Genomic DNA, 9,489 nt, shown 5'->3' with positions numbered 1-9,489 from the left:
CCTACCGAGGTGCAATGTTAGCCTATGGGGAAGGTCCCCATAGGCTTTCTAATGTTTTTTTGGTTGAAGAAAAATCCTTCGATTGATGGATTAAAATCCTTCGAATCGAACGATTAGAAGGATTTAATCGTTCGATCGAACTATTTGCGGTAAACCCTTCGATATTCGAAGTCGAAGGATTTACATTCGGCAGTCGAATATCGAGGGTTAATTAACCCTCGATATTCAACCCTATGTAAATCTGCCCCATAGTGTTTCATTCGTGTATTCACTATTATTTCTCTAGAGCTGACGCATATACACAGGGCATTGCACATCCCACTTTGTACAGACTGTCCCTACCTCCCAACGTTTTGGAAATAGAGGGACAAAAAGATTTGTGAAATTATTTTGGCCACGCCCATTTTGTGACCACACACCCCTAATTATCATGTCCATTTTATAAAATTTGGCAGGTTAGGAAAGTTTAAACCCATTTCTGCGGTTTTTATGTGTTGTTACAGTTTTGCTAATGAAGGCGAATTACCCTTTAAGATGCCAGTCACAGTTACCCCGAGAGACCTGCTTATCTTAAATTGTTACAATTGTTTCTTTGTTTATCTTAAATTGTTACAAAAGTATCTATAAGTGCACCTGCCACGTATTCTGGGCTCTCTGTCAAAAGCTAATTAATGGAGACGTATAGGATAAATGAAAATAAAACCTAATTTTGTAGACAATTATAAGTAATAGATGGTGTAACTTTTACATGATGCTAAAAATTAATATTATCTTTAAAATTAGTCCCTCTATTGGAGTTCCCTATAGATGTTCTCTGGTCCCTGTCTGTGTTTCAAATGAGGAGTGGGTGTGTCCTAACAGTCCCTGCCAGAAGCACAGTAGAAGGGGGACAGCCAATCACAGCCCTGCAGTCACACAAGCACAGACAGGCTTCAGTTCCCTATCAGGTCCTACTAGCTGCTGATTTTTGAGATTTAACATACGCTGGCCCTTTAAGAATTCAAATTTGACTATTCGCCACCTAAAACCTGCCGAATTACTGTTTTAGTCAATGGGAGAGATCCAGGGATCAATTTGCAGATGTTTGCAGCCGTCTTTTTCGGAGAAAAAAACTCAAATCAAATTCGATTTGAGTTTTCAGGTTGTATCTATTCATCCGAGTTTTAAAAATTCGATTTTTTTTTAATACATTTCCCTAAGTCGAATTTCGAATTCATTCGAGTTGAAAAAAAACTCAGACAAATTTTAAATTCGACCGTTGATAACTGTGCCTCTAACAGTAATAGGTTTAATCCGTATATACACAGGTTACACATGTGCCTGCGCTTCCGCCCATGACCTTACACTGACGGCTTCTGATTTCCGGTTTTATAGGCGCAGGCCTGCCCCGCCCCTTTTGTGATGTCATCGGCGGGCGCAGGTCTGTAAATGGAAGAAGGTGGAAGTCGGGAGCGGGTTGGGCAGGTGCGGGTTCGGGGTCTATAGATGGAAGTCACGGGAGGGTGCAAGTCAGGCAGGTTTAGGTCAGGTGTGGGTCGAGTTTTTCTCAACCCGCACATCACTAGTGCGCTCCCAAAAACAAAGTCACCAGTATATGCGAATCCTTGTGATTGTCTAGCATGAGTAATTCTAAAGAGCTACAGTAAAGGTACAATGATTCATAAACTGAAGCATGTGATCCTGTTAGCGCAGTTTACCCTCTGCTAATTGGTGGCTTGGAAATACCCACTGTTTAAATGTTCAGGTATTGATCCTGTTATCCAGAATGAATGCTCGGGACCTGGGGGTTTTCCGCATTCCAGACCTTTCCGTAATTTGGATCTTCATTTGGATCTACTAGAAAATCATGTAAATATTATGGGGCAGATTTATCAAAGGTCGAGGTGAATTTTCGAATGAAAAGAATTAGAATTTCAAGCTTGTTTTTCTGTAAATTCGATTCGAATTTGAAAAAAATTTGAATATCGAAATTTATCATGCACTGTCTCTTTAAAAATTCGACTTCGACCGTTCGCCATCTAAAACCTGCCGAATTGCTGTCTTAGCCTATGGAGTCAATTGATGGACTTTGAAAAATCAAAGATCGAATTCGATCGAATGCGATATTCCTTCAATTCGTACGATTTGAATTCAGACCTGTTTGATCGAAAACTGACCTATTTGACCGAAAAAAAAACTTCGACTTAATATCAATTGGTCTTTTTGAATTCAAATTTCGAAGATTTTTCAATTCGACCCTTGATAAATATGCCCCTAAATAAACCCAATAAGCTGGTTTTGCTTCCAATAAGGATTAATTATATCTTAGTTGGGATCATGTACAAGCTACGGTTTTATTATTATAGAGAAAAAGGGAAATGATTTTTAAAAACTTAGCTTATTTGCTTATAATGGAGTCCATGGGAGACAGCCTTTCCATAATACAGAGCTTTCTGGATAACTGGTTTCCGTATAACAGATTCCATACCTGTATTACAGTAGAACCCCTATTTTATGTTTTTCAGGGGACCAGAAAAAGATGTTGTAATATCCAGGAAAATGTAAAATCAGGGAAATGTATTATGCATGATATATACTTGGGACCACAAAACAACAATGAGGGAAAACTATAAATCAGGGGATGTAAAATGGGAGATTTATGGATCCTAATTTACTCCATGTGATGCATTTATTAATTAAAGCTACAGTTAGGGGCAGGTTTATCAAAGGTTGAAGTGACTAGGGAATATTCCAAATTCGATTCGAATTTGAAGACAATTCGAATTTCGAAATTTATCACGTACTGTCTCTTTAAAAACTCAACTTTGACCATTCACCATCTAAAACCTGCCGAATTGCTGTTTTAGCCTATGGGGGACCTCCTAGGACCCATTTGGAGTCAATTGGTGGACTTTGAAAAATGTTAGTTTTTTTTTTTTTTGGAAAAACCTTGAATCGAATTTGATCGAATGCACTGTTACTTCGATTCGTATGATTCGTATTTGATGTAAAATGGACCTATTTCATCGAAAACGGACCTATTCGGCCAAAAAAAATTTGATGGGTCTGTTTGAATTCGATTTTCAAAGTTTTTCAAATTTGATTTCGACCCTTGATAAATCTGCCCCTGAAAGTTTTTCTGTTTGTCATTTTAAACAAAATATAAGACACTGACTTTTGAGTTAACGATGCTGATGCGCTGATGGAAGTAGTAGTTGTCAGTGATCAATGCACAAGGTGCATATAGTACAGGTATGGGATCCATTATCTGGAAACCCGTTATCCAGAAAGCTCGAATTATGGAAAGGCCTTCTCCCATAAACTCAATTTTATCCAAATAATCCAAATTTTAAAAAATGATTTCCTTTTTCTGTGTAATAATAAAACAGTAGCTTGTACTTGATCCCAACTAAGATATAATTAATCCTTATTGGAGGCAAAACCAGCCTATTGGGTTTATTTCATGTTTATAATGCACCTGAAACTTTTTTTTCTTCCATCAAATAATAATGAAACATATCAAGAGGGTTATTTACTAAAATCCAAATTTTTCTGAGTCAGTCCAAACTAGAATCCATGATTTGACCTTATTTATATTTTTAAAAAAAAAACACAATTTAATCGGATTGGGGGAAAAAACTAGCACAATTTTTTCAGGCTTTTTTCCCAGAAATAGTCGGATTTTCAGACTAATTCCACCACAGAAACTTCCAAATAGGATAGGGACCTCTCCCATTGACTTATATACAACCTCAGCAGGTCTGAAATGCCAGATTTTCAGATTTGCGCTTTTAGCAGCATTGGACTTTGAGTCCAATTTTTTGAGTTTAAAAAAAAAAAAAAAAATTCGAGTTTTGCTCCAAAAAGCCAGATTGTATGTAATTAGTATCTAATTAAAAAGAGACATATCTTTTACTTTCTCATTGACTGTACAGTGTGTTTCCCTGCTAAGGCTGTGCTCGGTGGCAACTTTAGGGTAGGACTCCACGAGCGATTTTGTCGCAATACGACGCGCTGCGACAAAATTAAGGCAAGAGATAGAATTGTCGCATGGTGTTGCAGCTTCTGCATCCGACAGTCGGATAGCTTTGGATCACAACAAAATCGCTCGTGGAGTCCTACCCATATAGCTTTCCACAAATTCATATCATTTCCATGAAAATGGAAAAAAATGTAAGAAAAACATAAGAAACTGCCAAACAAGTCGGCACTTCCCGTTCTGCAAGTGTTACATAAAAGGATCAAGTCAGTTCTGTAGTTGAAGGTTCCCAAGCCATAACGCAGGGGTCCCCGACCCTTTTTTTACCCGTGAGCCACATTCAAATGTAAAAAGAGTTGGGATGAGAAAGTCCTTTGGGTGCCAAATAAGGGCTGTGATTGGCTCGTATGTGGACTGGCAGCCTACAAGAGGCTCTACTTGGCACTATACTTAGTACACTTAGTACTTTTATGCAATTAAAACTCGATTCCAAGCCTGGAATTCAAAAATAAGCACCTGCTTTGAGTACACTAAGAGCAACATCCAAGGGGTTGGAGAGCAACACGTTGCTCACGATCTACTGGTTGGGGATCACTGCCGTAACGCAACAGAGTGAACACAATTGAACGGGGTAAAGATGTGAAGTTGAAGGGTCCCACAACATGCCATGTCCACCCTGAGAGGAGCTGAATGCTGAGCATGGTTAGACACTGGTAATTAGTGGGGTGGAATTAAATGACAGCAGAGGAACAAAGAGGGCAGACAGTGGGGCAATACAAACACTTTTATTTCACTAGTCAAATGTTCAGCTCATTATGAAAATTGTTTTAACCTGCATGGAAAATTAGAATTTAAGCAAACATACAGTTATCTGTGTATTGTGCATGGCCGTGCCATAATTCACCACATTACCATTACATTCACCACATTACCCAGCAGCTTCACAACTGCCCTCATTCATAATTTTTCATTTGCACGACAACCATAAACCAGGCCTGGACTGGGAGTCAAAATAGGCCCTGCCATTTCAAGTACACAGAGGCCCAAAAAGCCCCCTACCAGCCCACTATATAGTAACTTTCTATGGAACCATACAGCAGCCCCTCTGGCATTTGCCAGAACCCACAGATTGCCAGTCCAGGCCTGCCATAAACTGACTGTGATTGAACTCTATTATTATTATCTCTTATTTATTTAGTGCCGACAGGTTATGTCCAATTCATATGTTTTGCTGCTGGTGATTCCCATTGACACCAGTGCCTTCAACCGTAAGCCGATGGGCAGAGGTTGGTGCAGATCCGCCATGTCCGTGGCCAAAAAAAACATGAAATCCAGTAAATTGAAAGAGAAAAACAATTGTTTGATAGGGGCAACTGCACTGGTGCCATTTTATCCCCGTTTTAGGTAACATCTCAGAATTTTGTAGAAAATTCACAGCATGATCTGAAACCTTTTTTTTCTTCCATCAAATAATGATGAAACATATCAAGAGGGTTATTTACTAAAATCCGAATTTTTCTGATTATTTAAATAAAAAGAGTCTGACCAAACTAGAATTCACGATTTGACCTTATCTGTTATAAAAAAAAAAAAAGCACAATTTAATCGGACTGGGAGAAAACTCGAACGTTTTTTTCGGAGATTTTTACCAAATTGCTAGTTTTTTTTCTGGCTTTTTTCCCTTAAAACCCGAATTTTTCAGATTTTTGCGGAAATAGTCAATAAAAAAAGCACAATTTAATCTGACTGGGGGACTTTTTTGGAGGTTTTTCCCAAATTGGTTGTTTTTTCAATCTTTTCCGCGAAAAACCCGAATTTTTGCCTGAAATAGCCCGATTTTCAGACTAACTCCACCACAGAAACTTCCAAATTGGATAGGGACCTCTCTCATTGACTTATATACAACCTCAGCAGGTCTGAAATTCCAGATTTGCAGATTTGCACTTTTTGCAGCATTGGAAAAATTTGAGTTTAAAAAAAATCGATTTTTGCTCCAAAAAGCCAGATCGTATGTAATTAGTATCTTATTAAAAAGAGACATATCTTTTACTTTCTCATTGACTGTACAGTGTGTTTCCCTGCTAAGTGCTTGGTGGCAGCTTTTTAGCTTTCCACAAATTCATATAATTTCCATGAAAATGGAAAAAAATTTAAGAAAAACATAAGAAACTGCCAAACAAGTCGGCAGATAACTGCTATTGTATACGTTTTTGGACACGTCACTTTACGTACAGAGTTTAAGGTGCAGCACATGTTTAATTGTATAAAAAGGAAACGTGGTTAGAAAAATTTTCCTGTGCATTTTCTTTTGATGAGGTGTCTGTTCACTTTACAGTTTGATATCAGTGTTTGGCGTATATTGTCATTGTTGAAAACAAGCACGACATTTATCACTTCTTCTTAAGTTGATGCACATTCTTCAATGGCCACTTTCCACTGATACCACAAGCAGGAACATTGGAACAGCACCATAAATTATTTGCACTTATTTGTGCTTAGGGCATTACAGCAACGTTTCAGGCCGTGCGGCCTTTTATCAAGCTGTTCCAACGTTTTTGGCGTATATTCTCATACAGGTCCTGGACTAGCCATCAGGCTGTTCAGGCAAATGCCCGGTGGGCCGCTCCATTTATGTCCCGGAGAAGTGGAGTTGAAGAGGAGCCAAAGTTGAACGGGAACAGAAGCCGAATGGGGGCAAAAGCGGAAGCTGCTGACGTTGCTGTCAACTAGGAGGAAGAACAAATTACTGAAAACCTGTTTTTTTAAACTTTTATAGGGTGAAAGCACTGACCACCATTTTTTTTCTTTTATGAGGGGAGAGCCCTGGCCACCAATGTTTTTTTTATTACTTTAATGGTTGATCCTGGCCACCAATGGATTTTTTTACTTTTATGAGGGAGAGCCCTGACCACCTTAAAGGGATACTGTCATCGGAAAACATGTTTTTTTCAAAACGCATCAGTTAATAGTGCTACTCCAGCAGAATTCTGCACTGAAATCCATTTCTAAAAAGAGCAAACAGATTTTTTTATATTCAATTTTGAAATCTGACATGGGGCTAGACATTTTGTCAATTTCCCAGCTGCCCCTGGTCATGTGACAGCAGCTGATAGGCTATTCCTCTAGAGCAGTGATCCCCAACCAATGTCTCAAAAGCAACATGTTACTCACCAACCCCTTAGATGTTGCTCCCAGTTGCCTCGAAGCAGGTGCTTATTTTTTAATTCCTGGCATGGAGGCAAGTTTTGGTTGCATAAAATCAAGGCATTCTGCCAAACAAATCCTCCTATATGCTGCTAGTCCACATAGGGCTATCAAATACCCTTATTTGGCAACCCCAGGAACTTTTTTCATGTTTGTGTTGCTCCCCAACTCTTTACATTTGAATGTAGCTCACAAGTAAAAAAAAGGTTGGGGACCCTTGCTCTAGAGCAATGATCCCCAAACAGTGTCAGACTCGGATACTGGAGGCCCACCTAAAAACCTTAGACCAGGGGCCCAATCTCAATACTATTATTCTTCCTCTCCTCACTCAACCTCTATTCTCCTAGTCTCCTTTCTTTACATACTATAATCTATTATTCCATCTAACTATTCGTGAAATTACTGCAGCGCACTGCCAAACTTTGAGATAGACTTGTGCTTATTCCTCAAAAGACTTCACCACAAGTCTTCAACATAAATGGTTCAATCAGATGAATGAGGAGAGCAATCCAAACAGCAGAGTACCTGCTACAATATCATTGTCATTGTAGCAGGTACTCTCCCCATTCATCTGATTAAACCTATTATTCCATCTATTTAGCCTCTTTGTTCTCATAGAAATAGGGAATGGCCATGAAACAGGCCAAATGTTTAGCAGCACGAAGGGCCACTGACACCTGGTCCCACTGTGAGTTTTACTTGGTATCCCGGTGGGCCAGTCCGACACTGTCCCCAAACCAAAGGCTCACAAGCAACATATTTCTCTTCTTTAATGTTGCCCCCAGTGGCCTCAAAGAAGGTTCACATTGTTAAATTTCTGGTTTGAATGGAGGTTTTGGAGGCATATGACCCAGGTTTACTCTAAAACATCTCCTGCAGGCTGGCATACTACACAGCTCTCCCACATAGCCAATAATAGCCCTTATTGGCCAAACCCCAGGAATGTTTTTTTATGCTTGTGTGGCTCCTCAACACATATTACATTGGAGCTTGGATCACGGGTATAGAAAGATGGGGACCCCAGTTTTAGGGAAAAGCTGTTCCTTTTTCCAAGTTGGTCCCTAGTAGCTGTCTAGTGCCTGACCACAACTAGACATGTCCAGCTATAGACAGGGACCTCCTCCCTTCCTTAATCACCATCTCTATCCACCGCTCCGGCCTGACGAATATCAACAGTCACGGTGACTCAAAGAGAAAAAGGAAGAGTGTTACATTTAGAAAGCTGATAGACATAGATATACAGAACAGAGAAAATAGGTTGAGTCAATCAAATGGGTGCGTCTGATTAATAATCTTTTTATGGGTAAGATGCAGGCCCGGACTGGCAATCTGTGAGTTCTGGCAAATGCCAGAGGGACTGCTGTATGTTCCATAGAAAGTTACCATATAGTGGGCTGGTAGGGGGCTGTTTGGGCCTCTTTGTACTCGGAATGGCATCGCCTATTTTGACTCCCAGTCCAGGCCTGGTAAGATGATTATAATATATTGCTACTAAAAGCAGGTCAGCAATGCTCTAATCCTAGTCTGTATACAGCAGGTTCATTGCATCGTTGTAAATGTAAACGGGTCTTCTTTTTATTACGTGAACTTCTTATAGTAATAAGAATCTATAGTGAGTTGCCTTTGGTATAATGGAGATTCCTCTCATGCCTGAGAGCCTAAGCAGCACAGACTCTTGTAGTGAGTGGTAGGATGTCTGGGCTTTTAGACACAGTTAATATTAATGTTGAATGCAGATCTATATAGTTTATTGCTGATTTCAGTGAATGCCATAACATAGATTATTGCCTTCTTCAGTGGAAATGAGACCACAAGAGGATGGTCTGCAACACTTGCATCTTGTGATTCATTCCCTCCAGGCTCCAGCAAGCATTAGTAAATGTCTCCATTGCTCCACAGGCTTTGTGATGTCCCAACGCTGGTAATTGATCGAATCCAAATATTTCTAATGTTACCCATTAGCCAGCACTCCTGCCCTGTCCCCTTTTGTAACATAAGAAATGGGTGGGTCAGGCGCAGGTCTATAAATGGAAATGCTGCTGGGTTTGGGTGGCGCGCAGGTCATATTTTTGTCAAATTGCATATTGCTAGTGGAAAGCTCTATAACAGTTAAATATTTCATAATCCATAATTTGGTGGTTAAATGTACATTTAAAATATAAACATTCTAATGCAACTTCATGGTCCAAGGTCCCACAGCAAATACACAATCTGGGACTCCCGCCCCCAGAGGCATGCGCTTGGGAACACAACTTGCAACCCACCCTGTGGAATCCACCACCTTACCCACAACCACCCTCTTGCAATGGGTCTCACTGTGGTTGTGA

Source organism: Xenopus laevis, chromosome 5S (assembly GCF_017654675.1).
Source record: "Xenopus laevis strain J_2021 chromosome 5S, Xenopus_laevis_v10.1, whole genome shotgun sequence".
Lineage (NCBI taxonomy): Eukaryota > Metazoa > Chordata > Amphibia > Anura > Pipidae > Xenopus > Xenopus laevis.
This window is presented reverse-complemented; position numbering follows the sequence as displayed.